This window comes from Cervus canadensis, chromosome X (genome assembly GCF_019320065.1).
Source record: "Cervus canadensis isolate Bull #8, Minnesota chromosome X, ASM1932006v1, whole genome shotgun sequence".
Classification (NCBI taxonomy): Eukaryota; Metazoa; Chordata; class Mammalia; order Artiodactyla; family Cervidae; genus Cervus; species Cervus canadensis.
The window spans coordinates 100692951-100714006 of record NC_057419.1 but is presented as its reverse complement, the minus strand read 5'-3'; the positions used below and the strand labels follow the sequence as shown (position 1 = coordinate 100714006).

The 21056-nt window shown below is 40.9% G+C and overlaps 1 protein-coding gene across 5 annotated transcripts in view; it reads left to right on the top strand.

Annotated features, from left to right (window-relative positions):
- The first annotated feature begins 638 nt into the window (after positions 1-638).
- The window catches only part of PASD1 (PAS domain containing repressor 1), a 120224-nt gene continuing 99806 nt past the window's right edge, over positions 639-21056 (top strand). For 3 of the 5 annotated variants that reach the window (XM_043458865.1, XM_043458863.1, XM_043458860.1), the window contains exon 1: positions 5416-5536. The gene's annotated coding sequence lies outside the window, so the exon portion shown is untranslated. Of the gene's footprint in view, positions 750-5117; positions 5230-5415; positions 5537-21056 lie in introns of those variants that run through there. The other 2 variants (XM_043458861.1, XM_043458862.1) reach the window with 2 other exon arrangements.

Here is a 21056-nt window from a genome sequence, read left to right as displayed (position 1 = left end):
TCTATCAAGTCCAGTACTTCTCAAGCTAAGGGAAACCCCCACTTCTCCCTGCCAGCCCCTGCCACTGGTTTGGATGGCAGGAAAGGCCAGGGAAAGATAGGACAATTAAAGAAGCATTGTCACAGTCCAGTGCAGAGGGCTAACATAAGGGTCCAGGGCAATGACTGGAATGCACTGAAATGGGAGGGTTCTTGTGGTCAGCATATTTATTTCCTTACCTAAGAACTTCCTGAAGAACTGCTTATAGTTTGGGAGGCAGCTTTTGCTAGAGGTCCTTTTCTTTTCTTTCCTTTTTTTTTTTTTTTGGTAAAAAACAAATAAATACAAGTAAATGAAAAAAACAAGTAAAACTAGCTTGTTTTTATTTTTTGGCACCTTAAAGGTGCACTTTAAATATATTAAGAAAAGAAAGATTGGCCTTGGGAAGTTGTGATGGTGACCCATTCTGCTACATGAAGCTCAACTCACTTGTAACTCCCCCAGATCCTTGACCGCCTTGCAAAGCATGGGCATGCACACACCATGCACCCATACAAGAGTCTTCTTAGATTCCAATAAGAAGAAAATATGGTGTCAATGGCACAGAGCCAGAGATTCTCTGGTCAACTGGAACCAGAGTGTTCCCTCTTGCTGATGTCCCAGGAACATGTCCTTCTATTCTTTCTTTTGTTTTTTTTTTAAGCTAGATTATAAGTTTATTATAAAAGAATATAATCAGAAACAGCCACAGAAAGAGATGCATAGGACGGGTATGTAGGACGGGGGACCTCTTTGGTTAAGTTTCTCAGTATTTTTATTCTTTTTGATGCTATTGTAAATGAAATTGTTTTCTATTATGTCTTCTTAAATCGGGTCTTTTATTGTTATGGACTCTTAGTCTTTATCTCTGGTAGTATTACTTGGTGTGCAGTCTACATCATCTAATATGAATGTAGCCATTTCATCTTTCCTATGTAATCATAGGAAATTTTAATGAATTTGCAGGCTATCTAGTTTTTCATCCTTTAACTTTTAAATGCTCTTCATCTTTGTATTTAAATGTCTTTCCTGTAGAAAAGAGTAGAGGTCAGCCTTGCTTTATTTCTCCAGTCTGACAATTCTTATCTTTGAATTGAGGTTTTTAGACTATTTTCATAATGTACTTATTGACATGCTCATGTTTAAGTCTATCTTTCTATTTATTGGGGATTTAGGAAGAGCTTCAGAAGCCTGTTCACCTTCTGTTTCAAAGCAACGTTTTTGTGGGGGCAAAATACATGTTGATATGATAAAGTGGAAACAGCCTGGCCCAGGTTTGCCATCTGGGCACAGCGAGCTCTAGCCCTCAGACTCTGCACAGTCCTTCTCACAGGACTCAGTGGGCCTCAATGTCCTCAGTTAGAAAGTGAGGATCTGGGCCAGACCATCTAGGAGGGCCAGCCTGGATGTGCCAGGGTCACCAAGGCACGAGCCCCAGCAAGCTCCCTACTCCCACCCACCCACCTGCATCTCCCTTGGAAGCTTCATGAATACTCTGAAGGTGGAGAACATAGGCAATTTCCATGTTCTAAACTGATTCTTGTTCAGAGTAGAGGAAGAACAAAGCATAGGTGCTTAGGCTCTCTGAGAACATATTTCAACATCTTCCTTTTAGTTAATAATCTCCCAGAAGGGACCTTTTTTTTTTTTTCTTTTCATGGTTCCAATGGCAGAATATATCTCTTCCATAGTTTCTCAAATCAAAATAATTAGTAAAAGTTATGGTAAAGTTATAGGTATAAAATAAGATGTATATAATATCCTATTATGTATAAGGTCATCTCTCTCTCTCTCTCTCTCTCTCTCTCTATATATATATATATATATATATATAACAAGATTATATCTGTGTGTGTGTGTGTGTGTGTGTGTATCTTCCTACTGTTGTGAGGACAGAAAAGCATCCATTACAACTGAGAGGGTATTAGAGGAGGTGAGAACAGGCTTGGGCCTTCCTCAATAGCTGTGGTGATTGGGAAGCTGACAGTATCTAGTCCATAGGTATGATGTGACGTGAACATTTTTTACAGGCCGTGCTGGCTGCTGGGTGGAGAATAGTTTTGGAGAGGCTGAGTGTGGGAATTGAGGATTCTAGTTAAGAGTGCAGGTTAGAGCTGCTGACATGGACTAAAAAGGGGAGGCCAGTTCATGCCTAAGGAGCATTTTTAGTACCAGAAAGTATGACTCTGTTTCTGGAGTTTTTGCCAGGGAGCAACAACCATGCTCTACAGAAGATGCTTGGCATCTAGAAGCAGATCATGTTTCAGGCACATACTGCTGGCTTAATGGAGAATGTAATAGGTAGCAACATAGAGGCTGTCCACTTTGTACTTGACTGAAAAGCATCAGGACATTAAAGGAGGATCCTTCCAGAATTCATCAATAGATTTTTAAAAGTTCAAAATGAATTAAAATAGCACTCCTTAAATTCCTCTATGTATTTATCATTTAAGTTTTTGAAAAGCAAAATAGACCATAATTCATTAAGGTATACCATTATAATATCATATCAGGAAAAATGGGGGGCTTTTAATGGAATCTCCAATCACACACTGATCAGTATATTTCAGATGTGGTTGAACTATTACCACAGCTCCACAAAATGGCCTCTGAATGAACTGGAGATGGATGAGGGTGTGGGTGTCTTTACAGGCCAGGAGTGACTTGATGTTGGTTGTGTACAAACATGTTATCTTTTCCTTTAAGAGATGTAAAAATGAGATAACTCCTTTGGGAATGAAGCAGACAACCAGAAGTTTGATGACCACACAGAGATAAAAATCTTACATCACTGGGTTTTTCGTCTTTCAGGGAATTTCTTTGGAGACTTCCATGGAATTTGGGGACTTACTATAGAGGCTACTCATGACTGCCCTTTCTTTGCTGAGGAATGTCTAGCTACTTTCTGATATTGGCAGGTCCCCTGTGAGAAAGACCAGACGTAAGGTGATACCTCCAAGCAAGACCAGTGGAAGTTCCTCAGATCCTGTACATGCTGTTTTCAGGGGGGAACGGACATGCTCCCTGCTTCTGTGATTCCTGATGGGAATTACAGCCTCACTGACAAGGGCCTCCTTCCTCCTAGACCCAGTGCCAGGCATTCTGCATGCATCATCCCAGTGAATCCTCCCAACTCTATGAGGCAGGGATACATATATATTAATATATATATGTACATATATATATTAACATTGCTTTAGATGTGGACCATTTTTGAAGTCTTTATTGAATTTTGTTGCAATATTGTTTCTGTTTTATGTTTCGGGTTTTTGGCCCCGAGGCATGTGGGAACTTAGCTCCCCGACCAGGGATCGAACCTGCACCCCCTGCATTGAAAGGCAAATTCTTAACCCCTGGACCGCCAGGGAAGTCCTGGGGCAGATATTATTTATTATTGGGCCACGCAGAGAAGGACACCATGGCTTCAGAGATGCTAATTAACCTCTCTAGGACTGGGCAGGATTTATACTTAAGCCCAAGCTCTCCTGCTCTGTTGCTGCTAATCCCTCTGCTTGGGAGTGGTGGAGCAGGGGAGAGTTATGCCTCATTTCTGAGGAAGTTCTGCTGATGGTTATTAGTATGAATGCATTTAATAATGCCTCTCTTTTGAATGTTGTTTCTGACAACTCAGTACTAATTGCATAATTAAAGTTAATTAACACTGATGATGTGCTCTACAAATGACAAGCATTACATACATATGCGTGCTGTCATTGCCCCATTGCATGAAGCCTGGCTCTGAAAGAATCCATTTGTTTAAGGATAAAAAGAACATGGAAGTTGGTGAAGAAGGGACCTGAGTTTTCTTACCTGCCCCCCACCATCCTGTACTATGCTTTAGGATTTGGGAATTGTTACACAAATGCCTGCCTCACTAAACAGTGCTTTGCTGTATCATTTCCTGGTTATTTAAAATGTCATGCCATGATGAAGCTTTTCAACTTAAGAATTAGAGTTTGTTTGTAATGCCTGAAAGGTGTAACATGGTTACAAATCAGAACGGTCTACTTAAAATACACCTCAGGAGGACTCAGGCTGTTTTAAACTGAGTTCAGGAGCTTCTTTCTAAACTCCATAAAAGTTTAGGATTTTTGTCTTTAATTTTAGTATGCAGAAAGGAATACATCTAAAGACTACCTCACAGAGTGGGGACCCACAGAGTGGTCCACCTATACCCTTGAGTTTTATTGAGACATGATTCACAAATTAAAAATGCCATTTTAACGTGATGTTTTGATATGTGTATATATTGTGAAACAATTGAGTGATCCAGTTTTTTGTTTTTTGTTTTTTGGCAGCACAGTTCTTCTTGTGGGGGTGGGAGAGGGGTTTTGTTTCTTGACCAGGAGGTGGAACCCGGGTTTTGGTGGTGAAAGCACCAACCACTGGACTGCCAGGGAATTTCCTTGAGTGATCCACTTTTGAAATCAGAAGGATTGCATTGGAGATAGAAAGTTCTGGAGAACTTTTTGTGGCATATCCTCCTTGTCTGAAGGGCAAGGGTCATCCTCCTTATAAATTAAGTTTAATATTAATGGTGTTGGTAAATTCCTATTTCCTTTGTTCATTCTGCACCACGTGCTGGATCTGAATTAAAGTTGGCTTTCCATCTTTCAACTCACTGAAGATCCTTTTTACTTCTCAGAAAACTGGCCAGCTTGAGAAAACAATATGTAGTGTAAAATCTCTTCCTCAGTGAGGATTGTTCCATTCTGGAATGAATGGCTGAGGAAGAATGGGGAATTGTCTTCCTTAAAGAATCTTTAGAAACAGGCTTAAGAAAACATCATGTAACATAGGGCAACCCTGCGAAGCTCTGGTGGGTGTCTCTTCAGGGAAAGGCATGAATGGAGAGGGTGCTGCCATTTGGATGGATGGTCACACTTTACCTCAGATCAAAACACCCTTCCTTAGTTGTTCCCCCTTGACCTCCAGGGGTTCCTGGCACCACTGAGCTTGCCTGCTGAGCAGCCTCAGTCTGACAGGACTTGACACTTATCCATGGATGAGAGTTTGGTTCCACTAGTGCTACAGCACCCACTTTCGATTGGGATGAGACCTGAGCTTGTTCAGTTTCACCCGGAACCCAGATTGGACTAGGACGACTTCCACCTTCTGCTTCCACGCCTCTCACTGGGTGCTGCTGGCCGAGAGCCCCAGCATCCAAGAAGGGCGGAGGGCCTGGCGCGAAAAGAGTTTCCCAGGCTCTAGGTCTGTAAGTGGTCCCGGCGCCCCAAACTTCAGGTTCTTTGGGTGGAAATGCTCTGGACTCCACTTTGCACCCTGGGGGCCTCACTCCTTTGCGGGTTTCATTGTTTCAATAATCTGTCAGAGGCAGCTCTTTTAAGTTAAACTTCAGGGCTTTTTTCGTCAGTATTGGGGGCCAAGGAGGAGCTTCGAGGCCTTTGCTCCGCCCCCGTCTCATATAACCCCTGCCCTCCAGCCCCCTGCTCACAGTGAATGTGTCTGTGTGCATTCGCAGTGGACTGCGGGAGCCGTGTGAATCGTGCCCCCGCAGGTAAGGGCCAGTCTGAGGGAAAAGGACTTGGATGGCGGGAAGCCATCTTACTCCCTACCATGGGACTTTGTTGGCGAGACATCTCCCTCTGGTCTTCGTCTTCCTTCACATCCCGGGAGACAGGGCTGGTTGGAAGGCCAGTGGGGTGCCTCAGAGGGAAGCCTTGTATTTGGAGTCCTCCTTGAGGTACCATCACAGCTATCATGGTGGGAAACACTCTGTGTGCCTCTTCGGAAATTTTGAGAAAGTTTCTAGCATCAACCTAAGTCTAGAAACTTTTTTTTTTTTTTTTTTTACGTCAGTGAGTGAGAAACAAAGTCAGAGGCTTTCCTGGGCAGGTGGGCTCAGTGGGTCTCCGTTAACACAGTAGACGTGGAATGGAAAGCCAGAGACCAGCTGACTTTAAGAGACAGAGCAGTTGTGTGCTGTGAGTCTGCACACTTTCTGATTTTGAGGGCCGTGTTGCAAAGGTAGCTTTTCAAAGGATCCCCATGAGGGTTTTGTTCATTTTTCATGTTTTTTTTAATACTAAAATTTTAAATATTGTATCATTTAAGCGGTTTTTAAAAATTGAAGTATAGTTGATTAATAACATTGTGTCAGTTTTGTGTGTACAGTGTAGTGATTCATTATTTTTGCAGATTACACTCCATTATAGCTTATTACAAGATAATGGGTGTAATTTTCTCTGCTCTATGGTGCATCCTTGTTGCTTACCTGGTTTATACATAGTAGTTTGCATCTGTTAATCCTATACTCCCAATTTGACTCTCCACCCCCCCCTTTAGTAACCTCTAGTTTGTTTTCTTTATCTGTGAATCTGTTTCTGTTTTTAAAATAAGTTCTTTTGCATCATTTTTAAGATTACGCATATAGGTGATGTCCTATGTTGTTTGTTTTTCGCTGTCTGATTTACTTCACTTAGTATGATAACATCAATCTCCATCCATGTTGCTGCAAGTGACATTATTTCATTCTTTTCAAAGGCTGAATGGTATTCCATTATACACACATATATATATACCACACCTTCCTCATCCAATCATCTTTCAATGGACACTTAGGTTGCTTCTATGTCTTGGCTATTGTAAATAGTGCTGCTATGAACATTGATGTGCAAGTATCATTTCATATTAGTGGGGATTTTTGGTTTTTAGTTTTCAAATGTGCTGGCATAGGGATGTGTGTGTGTGAGTGTATCAACACTGAAAGCATAGAATGCCTAGCTACAGAAAATTCTTTCTTGTAAAATGGAGTAATACTAATATACAAACTGAAGTCACATCCATATACTTAAAAGCCTGTATATATGTGACTGAAGCCTTCATGAATATTAACAAATGTTCCTATAGCAGTAAGTAAATAAGACCACTCCAAAGTAAAAAAAAAAAAAAAAAAAAAAGCAACAAAAACTTAAGTACAACTCAGTTTGAGGGAAATCTTTTGTGGTTGGTAGAACAACTTATGTTAAAATGATTTTATTGTCTTTAAATTAATGTTTTTAAAACTTCTCTTTCTTTGAGGAATATGGTCAAATTCGTTGAGAGAGAGGACTCTCGAAAGTTTGACTTAAATATTTGTCAAGAAAGAACGGCATTTTCTGGACCTTGTTATGTGGGGGAGGGCACTGGCTTGACTTTTAACTCTTATATGAATTTTTTAAATGGAGTTTTCACTTCCTAATGGGACCAGATGAGCTCACTGTATAGGTAGAGAAGTTTAATTATTTTCTCAGTGGTCCCTGACTTTATTATTGGCAAACACATACTGGCTTCATTTTATAAATTCAAATTCTGCTTGTGAATAGTAATATAGTTTACAATTCTGAAAGTCAAACTACCATGAAGCCATGTGCCAGGAGTTTGAAAATGGGGATATCCAAAAAAAATTCCCATGGAATGTGATCAGGTCATGATTATTTAAAAACAGGGGTGCCTAGATGCTATCACAGCCAGGACTGATGTTGGCTGCAGTGGTGGTGGTAACGAGGTTAGTGGCAAGCAAACTGGGGCAGTATGATTAAAGGTGCCAAGTAATTTGGAGGTTGTAAGCAAGTAGGAGAAGCCAGGATTTGTAACATTTCAAGGAATTTTGCTCTTTTTCAGACTGAAGCAAAACTTGAAAAAGGAGAGAATAGATAAGCTATGAAATTTGGCAAGGCAGGGAGAGAAAGAGAAGAGAGAAAAGGGAGAGGGCAAGGTCTGTATAGTTTGCTTGTGTTTTTCTGGGTGGTGTTCAGCAGTGGATTACTAAGTTCTCTGACTGCAAAACATGAAGAAGGAATTGGAAAGCAAGGATAATTTTCATCATACTCCCTAGGGAAATGTTACATTATTATTTTTCAACCTATTTCTTTAAACAAAACAAAATAAGAGGATCAGCGTTTCACATAGTGACTCACCCTCAAAAGAGTATGATTTTTTCCTTGTTTAATTTTAAATGGCTGGTGAGGAGCCCGAGAGTTCTAATTGCTTGATATTGGGAGAGCAGTGTGAACAGGCAGGCCAGTGAGTCATCCAGGTGTCTGGATGGGGCAACTGGGGTTATTTTATGTCTAACTGAATTAAAAGAAGAGGCCCTTTGCTTGTATATTTCAGTGGCTCCAGGTGTTCCCTGCAGGGAACCTTGGGTGGTGGGTAAGGCCAGTGGCGGGTGGGGGTATTGACCTAAGGAGTGATAATTCATTTTTCTATTCTTAGCTGGTTGTTTTTCCACTAAATGATTCTCTTTTTGGTCCTTGCCTTGTGAATGTTGCTATTTGTATCAGGAAGATACGTTTTTAAACAGTGCTATGAAAGGTTTTGATGTGCAGTGTATCTTCATAGGTAAATGAAATAGCAAAGAAATAAATTTCTCCCTGTTGCTCTTAATGGAACAAACACCTGCTTTGTTCCTACTTATTCTCCCTTATTTTTTTTTCTCCCTTATTTTTAAATTAGCTGCTTAATTCCAAATATCATGGTACAGGGAATTCTCAGGCTGAAGTCCATCCCAGACAATGGCAAGACCTCTTAGTAGGTCTTTTCCAAACCAGGGCTGCAGGTGGACAAAGGTGAAAATGTTATTTCCCGAATAATCACAGATCCCTCCTGCTTTATAAAATTAAGCAATTCTGCTGTCAACTAGGTAGCCAGTTTATTTTAATTACTCCGGAAGGCTTCCCTGGTGGCTCAGCTGGTAAAGAATCTGCTTGCAAGGCGGGAGACCTGGGTTTGATCCCTGGGTTGGGAAGATCCCCTGGAGGAGAGCATGGCAAATGGGTCTTCTCTTGTGGCTCAGACGGTAAAGAATCTGCCTACAATGCGGGAGACCCAGGTCTGATCCCTGGGTCGGGAAGATCCCTTGGAGAAGGGCATGGCTACCCACTCCAGCATTCTTGCCTGGAGAATTCCATGGACAGAGGTGCCTGGCGGGCTACAGTCCACAGGGTCACAAAGAGCTGGACATGACTGAGCAACTAACACTTAGTAAGTTTATATAATAGACATGAACAGTGATCACATTTAGGAATAAATACTGTCAACAAAAGTGCCTGCTCTAGAAAACAGTCCAGTTGTGTCTGAAGTACATAGTCTTGTTTTGCTTATTTCTCCAGCTGTTCTAGAAGAAAAGGAAGGATTGAGGCATGGCCACACCAGACCTCCAAAGAGGATCCTTTCATGAAATTCCAGGGAATTGTTGGAAAACACTTGACCCATGACTTTTAAAGTCCTTGGGCCAGCGTGGCCAGGTGAGAGAGGCCTTTGGATTTAGTGATGAGAGGGCCTGGGCACCAACCCCTCGTCAGTCATTCAGTGCACAGGGAGATTCCTGCCTCTGAGCCTGGGCCTGGCTCTTGTGGGGAGGGGTGGGAACTGGACCCTTCCATTGTCCCAGAGCAGACTGAGCTGGAAATGAAGACCCAGAGTCCTCGAGGTTTCTGTAGACTCTTAGTGGGTGTGAGATGATGGCTCTGGTGTGGGAAAACAAAGTCACACCTACTTGCTCTTTCTGTCATGCCCTGGTGACTTATGCTGTGTCTGAATGTCCGTAGGTTCAAGCCACCTGTGGCAAAGGTTCCCCCTGGGTTTGCAAGGTGACGATCTCAAAGCTTCAGTCTCTTGAAAAGTGAAAGTCGCTCAGTCCTGTCCAACTCTTTGTGAACCCATGGGCTATATAGTTCATGGAATTCTCCAGGCCAGAATACTGGAATGGGTAGCTTGCTTTTCCCTTCTCCAGGGGATCTTCCCAACCCAGGGATCGAACCCAGGTCTCCCATGTTGCAGGCAGATTCTTTACCAACTGAGTTATCAGGGAATCCCAGGAGCTAAATAATTGCCAGGTCTTGTAATACAGCACATAAACCTCCTTGCAAGTAGGTCTCCTCATTTAGACTCTGCAAGGAAATGTTGCATTTTCCCTTTGCCTTCATCAAGAGCTTAAGAACTCTGTCAGGCTTTTCCAAAATATTACATAAATATTAACTTACAAATATTGTTTATGAGAAATAGAATATTGTTCTTTCTTCATTAAAAAAAAATTTTTTGACTGCACCCTGCAGCATGTGGGATCTTAGTTCCCCAACCAAGTATCGAACCTGCATTCCCTGTATTGGAAGGTGGAGTCTTAACCACTGGACCTCCAGGGAGGTCCCTGAAAATATTGTTCTTGTTGTTTGATATATTTGGAGTCTGTCCTGACTCAAGTCTAACAAATGCCCCAGGAGGGAAGGATGCTTTGAGGGTTGATGAGTTTTTCTTCTGATTCTATTTCTAATGATTGGGCATACTATATAAGTAACAGGTTGTTCTTTAATTGTAGAGTGAGTATGACCACTAATAAATGTACTCCATATTTATATATACAAGTGGCACCTTTGGGAGGACAAGGAGCTAAGGGCAGTCAGCCTTTCATATGCTAATGCCTGAGCTCAAGGCACACTAGATATTACTCAATCATGCTAATATTTAGCTTTGGAAATTAAAGCATAAATTCATGAATTTGATTAGCATTCTTTCTCATCATTGCTAGTTAACCATAATATATGTATACACACAATGTTCCAAGATTTTTCCTTTTTGTTTTTAATTTTTAGCAATGTATGTTTTACTTACTTCAGTATTTGTTGAATTCGTGAAGGCTATTGTTTTTCAGGAGGAAGCCAAGAGGTGTTGAATTCCCAGTGTGTCTTCTTACTGTTTGTCTCCTTATTAATGTGAACCTTAGACATTCTATGGAACTGCCCCTCCTTTATGGTATCTGATGCTCTCTAGAATGACTGTATGGGTTTGTGGCATCAGGGCTTTAGCATTATTTTATAGGTGATCAGAGATGGAAGGTGACTTGTCTAAGGTCACATAACTACTGCAGAGCTAGGGCTGGATTCTAAGCATTCTGACTTCAAGAATGTTTTTGATTTCCACTTTTTTAAAAAACCTTTTATTGAAGTATAGTTGATTGCAATATTATATGTTTCAGGTGACAACACAGTGATTCAATATTTTTATTGCTTGTACTCCATTTAATATTATTATAAAATATTGGCTATATTCTCTGTGCTGTATCTTATAGCTTATTTATTTTATACATAGTAGTTTGTACCTCTTAATCCCCTACCCCTTTTTGCCCCTCCCCCTTTCCTGTCCCCACTGGTAACCACTAATTTGTCCTCTGTATCAGTGAATTTGTTTCTATTTTGTTGCATTTGTTCACTTGTGTTTTTTAGATTCCATATATAAGTGAGATCATAGAGTATTTGTCTTTCTCTGTCTGACTTATGTCACTAAGCATAATACCCTTCAGGTGCAGGAGTGAGCAAGCCTTTGTGCACACTCTTCATGAGCAGAGCCTAGGTTTCCTGCAGCCCCCCTCTAAGTCCCACTGGTTTTCAAACCAGCTAAGAGGTCTTTGAACAGCTCACTCCCCAGGGAGGATCTCTGAGTGCCCAATGTCCCCCTCTTCTCCCATGTCTCCTCCTAGAGGAACGGGTCCCAACCTGCTCGCTTCTTTTCTCTTTCTACCTGACTTCCTGTAGATATGTATGGCCTTAGTCGTAGAAGAGTCTTTCTGCAGGTGTCCTGTTTGTTTCAGTGAGGACTGCTCTGCATGTAGATGTCACCTTGATGTGTTTGTGAAGGGAAGTGAGCTCCACATCCTCCTACTCCACCATCTCGATGGCCTGTCTGATTTCCACTAGTTTTGTGATCATGTTAAGCCACTTGGGGGCTTCCCTGATAGCTCAGTTGGTAAAGAATCCGCCTGTAAAACAGGAGACCCCTGTTTGATTCCTAGGTCGGAAAGATCCACTGGAGAAGGGATAGGCTACCCACTCCAGTATTCTTGGGCTTCCTTTGTGGCTCAGCTGGTAAAGAATTCACCTGCAATGTGGGAGACCTGGGTTCGATCCCTGGGTTGGGAAGATACCCTGGAGAAGGGAAAGGCTACCCAATCCAGTATTCTGGCCTAGAGAATTCCATAGACTGTATAGTCCATGGGGTCGCAAAGAGTCGGACACGACTGAGTGTCTTTCACTTTCACTTAGCCACTTGAGTAGTACTTTTTTTAAAGTCTGGACTAAAGCAATTTTTTTTTGTTTTTTTGCTTGCTATACTCTAGCTTCAGATCTCCCATTTGGGAAAATGAACTTGTAAGTCCGTTGTTTCTTCATAGAAAGCAATACGTATATCCCTTAGTCTAAGCATAAGTTGTGGAAAGCTTCATTTTCCTTCTTAGGCTGGGTCAAGACCACTTTGAAACATTTCTGGGTACCATGCAGACAGAGCTTAGTTAAATCTGTCTATTCTTTGCCTTCTATAGTACCAGCTCTGTCTGCCCATCTTCTCAGGATACTTAGGTGCGAGCTCTGCTGTATGGCAAGGACCACACAGCGCTCGGAAGTAAGAACACTTGAAAGTCACAGGCAGGAGTTGCCTGGGAAACAAGGGTCTGTCTTCACAAAAGGATTGTACTTTGAGGTGAAATTCACAAACAAAGTCAGTCAACATGAAGACTCTGGAAACTGTCAGTGCGAGCTGTTTCATTTTTCTGTGCATTCCACAAGAAGCAAGTGGGAACCTTTTGTGTAAAGTTCTAGCATATGTGATCCCAGAAGGTGTTTGAAGTGTATTGAGCAGGGACGATATTGCAGCTGTCAGCCAAGGCATTTACTGAGCATTCTTTTCATGTGGCCATGTCTCAACCATCAGCACCAAGAAAAAGCTTGTGCGAGAGTGGAGTTGGGAGGAGGATGTCTGGCGTGGGCACAGCCAAGAGTCAGTAACAATGAGGGAGATCATTTTAAGTGAGGAGGTCTACAGTTTTTCATTCAGGAAATGGAAGGTTTCTTTGGCCCCTCTTTCTAATTTGAGAACTGTGTAGCTAATAAATTAAGAATTAATAAATTTACTAAAGTGGTATGTATTTTTAAATTTTTCACTGGAAAAGGAAATGGCAACCCACTCCAGTATTCTTGCCTGGGAAATCCCACAGATAAAGGAGCCTGGTGGGCTACCATGGGGTTGCAAAAACATCAGACATGACTGAGCCACTTTCAATAAAATGTAAACAGCAGATTGAAGTACTTATTTTAGTAATCTTACTAAAAATCAAAATGTTGTTTGTCCTTAGCAATTTTATTTAACTATCTTAAAAATAGCCAAATAAATTTCTCATTGAATGACATAAACAGTCATACTCTATCATCTCTTAATTTCTCAAAATTGTGATACAAATAAGTGGCAAAATTATAGAACATTAACATTCTCATAACCAATTGATAGTTCATCCCAGAAGTTGTATTTCTCCCATCCAAGTACTAACCAGGCCCGACCCTGCTTAGCTTCCAAGATCAGACAAGATCGGGCGCATTCAGGGTGGTATGGCCATAGACAGAAGGTTGTATTTCTAAAAAATGACACCATAGTTAATAAAAAAAGATTTTAAGACAATGAGAATGGTCTTCCAAAGAGAAATTAATAAACATATAATAAAATAATGAGTCAGTTTTATAAACTAAAAAAATATAAAGTGATTAGAGAAAATATAATAGATAAAAAGAGGAATAAAGTAAATATTATTTTTCTTTTCTGGCTTATGAAAAATTGTTTAATAATATTCTTATTCAGTTGTTGCATTTTCCTTCCAAAATCAACATATGTCAACAAACATATGCCATTTTTTTAAGGATACTTTTGAATTGTAGTTAAACAGTATTCCTTCTAAATTGAGCAACTATTCTAAGTTCTGAAAATCAAAAATAAAAAAGATTTTTGAACAACTAAACATTTCCAAAAGTAAAACCTAAGATGCTTATTTGGAATAGATTATGTTTTGATGTAATAAAAATACATGTATGGTTTTTTAATCTTTTGTGTGATATTGGCACGTAATTCATAGATTGATCTTAAATTATTTTTGTTGCATATGGGTTTTCATTAGTGAATATGACTCCCTTTAAAAAAATGTTCAGCAGCTTCTGGGAGACAATTTCCCTGTTTTTTTGAATAAGGCAGCCTAGTATACACAGAAGAATGGACTAGGATTCAGGAAAACTGGGGATTGGGCTGGGGAATTACCTTAAGGCAAGGGAATTAAAATAAATTAGGAGAAACCACTATACTTCGAAAGGGCTTATTATTCCTTAGTTGAATAATAGAGATCAGTCAGAGAACAAATTGTATTTATAGAATTGTCAAAGCTACTTTGAAAAAGACTGGGAAGAAATCATCCAAAACGGCAGTATTTGCCTCTGAGTGGTAGAATTCTGTTTGCCTTGAGTCTCTGCTCTATTTTGTAAATCTAACAGTCTCAAAAAGAGGAAAAAGAAAATCAGGTTTCTTTTTAAAAATTTGAAATCACAAAAGAAACCAGAAACCTGGCTCTTTCCCAGCGTTCTAATGGGAAATTATAAAGAGTGCCACAAAACTGTCGAAAGGGCTGCACTGTGCTGATAGATTTCGATCTCTTTAGGAAGTATTGTAGGGAATGGCAGGTCCCTCAGCCCCTCTCCTCTGCAGATATCAGGCTCCCGGGCCTTTGTCTTGAGTGGTGAGAGCACCCAGCATGCAGCCAGGCGCAGCAGCAATGGTCTGTGCCTCGCGGAGCACCTTTGGGGGCTGAAGCTGATAATTGTCCTGCCTCTGATCGGGTAAGCTGTCCAGCCTGTGGGCTGCCAGCTGCCTGAGCTTTACCAAAAGAAGGCGGGTCATTCCTTCTTTCACTGTATTGTCAGCTGAATAAAACGGCCTGCCACAGCCGGGACACAAAAGCTCTCCATTAGGATTACGCTGCCAGGTTGGAGAATGGCCCTTTCAACGCCGCAAGGCCTCCAAGAGGGGCTGTACTCTGCTGACCACCTTTATGCAAATCCCTCTTCTTTGTCCAGAGGCCCCATGACAGAGGCCAACTAAGCCTTTCTGGGCGGATAGGCTCCGTGCAGGGCTGGGAGGGAGCTTGCCCAGGTTAGGTGTTGCTAGGAAGAAAAGCACAACGGTTTGTAAAATGCTAGTGCTAATAAATTGAACACTGGGAAGAAAAAACATCTTATATTTTGAGATGTTATTGATCAGGAACAAGTGATTCCTCAGAACAGATGGAAGTGGTATAGAGTCTGGGAAGGCAGAAATTATGGTGCTCTGACATCATGCAAAACTGATAACGTCTGTATGTGCTTTTGCCAGTTCTCTCCTGGTTTCTTTCCTGATCCTGGGCTTCTTCCTCATCCTCCAGGGTGGAGAAGCTTCCTGGTCTCCTCAGTTGCTTGGGCTCTCTTCACTCCCCTGGTTGCTGCTCACTCCCTCCATCCTTCTCATTGAATATTTCCAAGTTTTTATTTTCGCTTCCTCAGGTCACTCCCTTGGAGCACTCATGGTGATGTGTCAAATTTCAAATGTTCTTTAAAAAAATTATTATTTATTTTAATTGGAGGATAATTGCTTTACAGTATTGTGATGGTTTTTGCCCTATATCAGTATGAATCTGCATAGGTGTACATGTGTCCTCTCCATCCTGAAACCCCCTCCCATCTCCCTCCCCACCTCATCCCTCCAGGTTGTCACAGAGCACTGGCTTTGGGTGCCCCGCTTCACACATCAAACTTGCACTGGTTATCTATTTTCCATATGGTAATGTATATGTTTCAGTGCTATTCTCTCAAAGCATCCCACCCTCTCCTTCTCTCCTTTGTGTGTGTCTTGTAGAATGGACTAGAAGAGATCGCCAAGTCATGCATCCAACTATTGCTCTTGTCTGTCTACATGGTCAGATTGATCATTCTTGTCAAATAGAGAATAGGTTTTCTTGCATGTTTCATTGATACCTAAACATGCAAGAGAACCCACAGTTGGTGATTTTTCTTTTCAGATTCTTCCATAACCCAGTTTCCCTCCAGTAAAGGATGCCTTTGGCCTTATGACCTTCAGCCACTTCAGCCCCTTACTGCCTCAGGCCCATAGCGGCAGTGTCACCTCTGCCTTTTAACTCATTCTTTGTCTTTTCTCCTTTTCACCTGCCTCCTTTATACCGTGTCAGAAATCCATCCTCTCTGGCAGCTTTCTTCTGTACCTCCTGCTGACCTCCTAAACTCAAGCCTTTCCTCAGCCTGTCCACTCAGCTCCTGGCATCATCCTTCTTAGAGTTGCTTTGATCCTATTAGTCCCTTCTCAGAAATTTGCTATAGTGCCCAGTTAGCTTACAAATTAAATTAAAATGTTCACATCTTCAGTTAGAGAACATGACCTATCTGACAATATCAGTTTCCCCATTTGATTCTTATACTTTTCAATATTCTACCTTCTCTATTTTTAGATAATTATTTTGGCAGTTATGTAGCTCTTTGAAATAATTATTGTTTCTCTGTAGGTCTTTTAGCTTTAAGACTGACAATAACAGCAATAAAAAACCCAGCACAGTGCCTTGCCCATAGTCGATAACTATTTGGGATATGAACAATTAACTAAATCCATGGAAGCATTTGAAATTGCTGAAGACAATTTGCCCAGAAAACAGAAGCATAGGATTCAGTGTCCTGAAAACAGAATTCTTGCTCCCTTGGTAACTTCTTTTGGAGTCAAATAGAGTGAACTTTAAGAAATATGAACCAAGAGTGGCCTAAAATACTCCAGTGTAATAATGTATCAGGTTCTTGACTCAAATTCAGTATTTCTGTGAATTTCTATATGTGATTTCCTAGAAAGTTCTGCTATCAAGAGCTTCTGTATAATTTTCCTTGCTTTGTTTCACCAGTTTATTTTCAGATTTTTAAACTGAAAATGGACTGAAAACAGAGAAAACTTACCTATCAGATTCTTTTTTTGTGACACACGGGATCTTAGTACCCCAGTTAGGGACTGAAAGCATGCTCTGTGCAGTAGGAGCTTGGAGTCTTAACCACTGGACTGCCAGAGAAGTCTCCAGAGTCTTACATGATTCACTAAGATTTCTTTCAATGGCTCATTTGAAATATACCTTTATGTAAAGAGAGAAGGCTATCTACATATTAAGTCATCTCTCCTACATTGTTCCTACATCTTTTTCTATATCTTAGACTATTATCTTCATGAATCCTAGGGCCTCTCAGTCAGTTCAGTTCAATCACTCAGTCGTGTCTGACTCTTTGCCACCCCGTGGACTGCAGTAGGCCAGGTTTCCTTGTTCATTACCAACTCCCAGAGCCTACTCAAACTCATGTCCATTGAGTCGGTGATGCCATCCAACCACCTCACCCTCTCACCCCCTTCTCCTCCTGCCTTCAATCTTTCCCAGCATCAGGGTCTTTTCCATGAGTCAGTTCTTTGCATCAGGTGGCCAACGGATTGGAGCTTCAGCTTCAGCATCAGTCCTTCCAATGAATATTCAGGACTGATTTCATTTAGAATTGACTGGTTTGATCTCCTTGCAATCCAAGGGGCTCTCAAGAGTCTTCTCCAACACCACAGTTCAAAAGCATCAATTCTTTGGTGCTTAGCCTTCTTAATGGTTCAGCTCTCACATCCATACAGGACTACTGGAAAAACCATAACTTTGTCCATATGGACCTTTGTTAGCAAAGTAATGTCTCTGCTTTTTAATATATTGTCTAGGTTGGTCATAGCTTTCCTTCCAAGGAGCAAGCATCTTTTAATTTCATGGCTGCAGTCACCTTGTGCAGTGATTTTGGAGTCCAAGAAAATACAGTCTCTATTTCCATTGTGTCCCCATCTGTTTGCCATGAAGTGATGGGATAGGCTGCCATATCTTAGTTTTTTGAATGCTGAGTTTTAAGCCAGCTTTTTCACTCTCCTCTTTCACTTTTATCAAGACGCTCTTTAGTTCCTCTTCATTTTCTGCCATAAGGGTGGTGGTATCTGCATATCTGAGGTTGTTGATATTTCTCCCTGCAATCTTGATTCCAGCTTGTGCTTCATCCTAGGGTCTCTGGAGAAAGAGAAAACTTGTCATAGCCCTTAACCAGTTGACTACAACCTATTCTTCACAGTTTTGCAGGCTAGGTTCAGACAATCATGTGTTGTAGGGAGGAGCTAACATTTTTCCTGCACTTGGGGGAAACAGACAACATAAGAACTTTCATACACAGCCAGATAGGGCAGGTGCCATTTGGAGGGCAGGAGAGCGAATGACAAAAGGCTTCTTGGAGAAGATGCTTTGGGGAAAGTGGCTTGAGGGATAGATACGGCTTCAGTCATTAAAAATATGAAGAAGGGCCTTCTAGGCAGGAAGACTGGATGGATCTGGATAAAGACTGGATAAAGGAGTGTGTGACTGGGCAGTGGTGCATACTTCCTGGAATTCAGAAAGATGTAAGCTATGGTGTGGCTGAAGAGGTGAGGTGGATCATATTCTAGAGGGTCTTGGGTGACAAGCTGAGAAGAGAACACATGTAACCATGTATGATACCCACATTCAGTAAACATATGGAGCCTCTTATATTCTCCCTTTACTAACGTAATCTTATCTGCAGTGAAGTGACATGGAATTGGCCTAGTAAATGAAGCGAAACCCAAACCTACCTACCTAAGGTGGGGCCCAGGGTCCACATTACTGCTCTTGCTTGCTTCATAATGATTTCAAATGACAAATTTTGTCAGAAGCTCTTCCTTGAGGTCAGAGCTGGACTAAGTAGTTCTGGATGCCAGTGGAGTAAGTACTGGGTGTGAATGCCAGCTGGCTTCTTGCAGATGCTCTTTGGCCAGTGTGAACTGAGGTCACATATTGGGAATGGTCCCCAGTTTCCTTCAGTGGGTGCTTCTTGAACTGCCAGTCAGTGCTGGGTGCTGGGGACAAGGAGTCAGGACACCAGATTCTGCCCTTGTGCTCATACTGCAGTGGGGGGGATAGACAAGGACTCAGATAGTGATCAGACATCCTAGAAAGTGGCAAGTGCCCTGAAAGAGAAGTAGACAGTGAGCTCTAGAGGGCTCAAGGAGGAAAAATCTGGGGAGAGCATGGGCGTGATTCTGGAAAAATTTGAGAAAAATGGTATCTTTTTGACACACATTCATATAATCCAGACCCCCAGATACCTTCAGGCTCATAGATGCTGTGAAGTATGTTTGCTAAACATCAGAAACAGATTTTTATTTGAAGACCATGCTATTTGCCTTTATCCTTAGTACCATCCAGATAGTACAAGGATTATGTGTCCCTCAGAGAAGGCGGGGACACTCCTTGATTAATGCAAAGAAAATCCATCACACTTGATAGAAGAAATTCCTGAACATCAGCATCACTTCTGTATCTAAAAACCAAGTAAAGGATTACAAGTAAACATTTTTCTCTAATTGCACTAAGAGGAGAGTTTGTATAAGTGGTAGATCTTCGCTTCATCTCTAGGGCTCTTATCAAGCAGACAGGTCAAGTTAGCTTAAGAAAGCTCAGTGCCTTGGGTCAAGTAGGCTGCCATTGTGATTCAAGAGGTGCTACAATTAGGGAGAGACTCGGGAAAATTGACTTCATGTAGAAGCTGGCAGCAGTTGAAGAACATTTTTGGGTGAAGAGCAGTCCCAGTTTCTGAAGACCATAGCATTGGTATGAGAATCATAGCATTGTGGAAAAAGTCACTTCTAACCTGGGAAATCTTAGTTCTTGAAAAGGGTTCTCTTATCTTTATTTTGGGATTTCTCAGGGGGCACTAGTGGTAAAGAACCCACCTGCCAATGCAGGAGATGTAAGAGACAAGGATTCAATCATTGGGTTGGGAAGATCCCCTGGAAGAGGGCATGGCAACCCACTTCAGTATTCTTGTCTGGAGAATCCCATGGACAGAGGAGTCTGGCAGGCTACAGTCCATAGGATCACAAAAAGTCAGACATGACTGAAGTGACTTAGCACACAGCACACATTTTTATTTTAAATGTACATGATTGCTGACTTCCGTGTTGTTGCTAGAAAGGCTATTTTGATCTAGAAACATCTAGTCTTTCAAAAGTCAGCTAGATAGACTATAAGTGTCCACAGACAGAGCTCACAGTTTCTTCAATTCTTATTCTTGCATAAGAAAATGCCTTTATCTTTTAGATTTTCCCTTTATGCTTACTTTTTATATTACACTGTGTGCTTGTAACCTAATGAAAGTAAGAGTCCTCTGTGTTTTGAAACTGATTGGCAAGTTCTAGCTGACTGGGGGGAAATCTAAGTAATGAGCCATATTTTAAAATAATAAGAACAATAACACCTGAATTAATGAGTAATTCATACAATCAAGATGTCCTCAGTTAGCTAAAGCACAGGTCAAGATGTAACATCATTCAAGTAGTAACAATCAACTCTTAACACACATGAAATTGTATAGCACAAGAAATAAATGTATCTGTTTAGAAATGTCATTGATTTTTACCACCTACAAACTTAAAATGCAAATCATATGTTATTCTATTTGGACACTCTAAAGGTAGCCCTGTACCCATTTCCCTGAGAGAATTTTAAAATCAAGAGAGGGAAAGAAAAGATGTCTTGGTTTTGGTAAACTGGATATTTTAGATCAGTGATATGTGTGTTTGTATGTGTGTTCGTGTATGCATGCATATAAACTCAATTGTTGAACAAATGCAAATAAAACTGAACTTGAATGTTAATTTTTTGCTTCTAATTTTATATTTATATAGGTATATATATGATAATATATTCTCATAGATGAAAAATCAACCTACATGTTTCCTTTGAACTGTGATGTCTAAAATAAAACTTATTGTTCTTGCAGTAAATATAATTTGGTGTTTAGGTTCTCTGGGAACTTTGTTACTTCTGTAATGAGAATGTGAAGAGATATGAAAAATAAGATCACAAATTTTTAAAATATAAATTTATTTATTTTAATTGGAGGCTAATTACTTTACAATATTGTATTGGTTTTGCCATACACTAACATGAATCCACCATGGGTGTACATGTATTCCCCATCCTGAACTCCTCCTCCCACCTCCCTCCCCATCCCATCCCTCTGGGTCATCCCAGTGCACCAGCCCCAAGCATCCTGAATCATGCATCGAACCTGGACTGGTGATTCGTTTCACGTATGATAATATATGTGTTTCAATGCCATTCTCCC